Source organism: Plectropomus leopardus, chromosome 16 (genome assembly GCF_026936395.1).
Source record: "Plectropomus leopardus strain MGB_pleo_1.0 chromosome 16, ASM2693639v1, whole genome shotgun sequence".
Lineage (NCBI taxonomy): Eukaryota > Metazoa > Chordata > Actinopteri > Perciformes > Serranidae > Plectropomus > Plectropomus leopardus.
Window position 1 is genome coordinate 32,707,980 of NC_142191.1, and position 1,491 is coordinate 32,709,470.

The 1,491-nt window shown below is 45.9% G+C and overlaps 2 non-coding genes across 2 annotated transcripts; one reads left to right on the forward strand and one right to left on the reverse strand.

Annotated features, from left to right (window-relative positions):
• Nucleotides 1-342: 342 nt before the first annotated feature.
• trnav-cac (transfer RNA valine (anticodon CAC)) lies at nucleotides 343-415 on the forward strand. Its single transcript has one exon. It is a non-coding gene; the product is annotated as a tRNA-Val (tRNA).
• Nucleotides 416-1,095: 680 nt separating this feature from the next.
• trnag-gcc (transfer RNA glycine (anticodon GCC)) lies at nucleotides 1,096-1,166 on the reverse strand. The gene has a single exon. It is a non-coding gene; the product is annotated as a tRNA-Gly (tRNA).
• Nucleotides 1,167-1,491: the final 325 nt, after the last annotated feature.

A 1,491-nucleotide genomic window follows, 5' to 3' on the forward strand; every position in this document is an offset into this window, starting at 1 on the left:
GCCCTTCGATGGTGGATCGCATTACTTCCGCCAAATGTCTGTGGTCCAGGACTTAAATAAGGCTTCCTGTCCTAACTGGTGAAAAGCTGGTGGTTTGAGGGAAAAAAAATATAGACAGCAGTGCTACCCCCCCGTCAGGTTTAAAAAGAAGGATTGTGATTGTGTTTTTGTTTTGTTTGTTTTTTCAGAATTTCAGAGGTATACACTCGCTTAATGATTTTTGTTAATGGACAAAATATGATTTGATATATTTTCCAGCTATATTTCCAAACATGTTTTAAACTATTACTACTACTCTATAGTGGATCCCCGATGTTCCTGAACGGCTCCCATTGATATCACATTTCTGTAGTGTAGTGGTTATCATGTTTGCCTCACATGCAAAAGGTCCCCAGTTCAATACTGGGTGGAAACATTGTTAAACTTTCATTATCATATCTCAAAAGATCACACATTTCTGGATGCCTAATGGTGAGCTGCTGCTGCTGGCGTTGATCAAGAGGTCTGTAACTTCTGATGCGTCCCTGAACGTGGCCCTCAGAGGGAGTACATGTGTGGTGGTGCTCTGCTGTTTGGCGGCATGTTACAGAGCTGTAGAGCCTCGTGAGGAGTTGTAGGCTACAAAACTAAACAAACATACTTCATTCACATTTACAACCTCAGGGGATGCAGTTATTCCTCTGGTCTTTGGTAAGTGCTCCTGTGTAGCCCATATGTGCTAAGTACTGCAAAGGACAACATCATTGGCTGGAAATCAAACCCAGGCCTCCCACATAGCAGGTGAGAATTGTCCTACTGAACCACCAATGCTCATTGACTCCAAGTGTATGCATGTGATGGCACGTGCATACACCTGGAAGTTTGACTCACCGCCTTCTGCACCAAACAGACACAAAATGCAGCTAAATTTCAGATAGCAGCAAGCCTTTTCCTACCCAAGAAAAGCAGGGGGAAAGAGTCACAGGTGTTGCTTCTGGTGTGGTGTATGACATGTCACTAACGCCAGCATCTTCTAATGCTCCTCTCCACGGTATTAACTGCAAGAAGACAAAGAAGTTGTGCAACCATTGACTCCAAACAGCAGTAAAGACACAGTGCATTGGCCGGGAATCGGACCCGGGTCTCCCGCGTGGCAGGCGAGAATTCTACCACTGAACCACCAATGCTCACATGGCAGTGACAGCCACAGCCACCGTTTTTTTGACGCAATCTTGTCTTCATATTCTTCCTAGGCCGAATCAGGCGGCACACAACCGATCCATTTTGTGCCCATCAAGACTGCAACGGCATGTCAAACGTCTTCTTTCATGGGGACCTGCACAGAGCCTGAGGGAGAGAAAGCCTGGGTAAACAAAGCTAGTTGATCGCCACTGTCGTGGTACCCATGTCGAGTTGCAGTCTTTGTGGAGCCAGCTAGGGCAAACAAAGTCCTGCGCTGTCTAACTTACAAAGTAGTACTAAGTGGCTCAGTACCTGCCAATTGCAAATGAC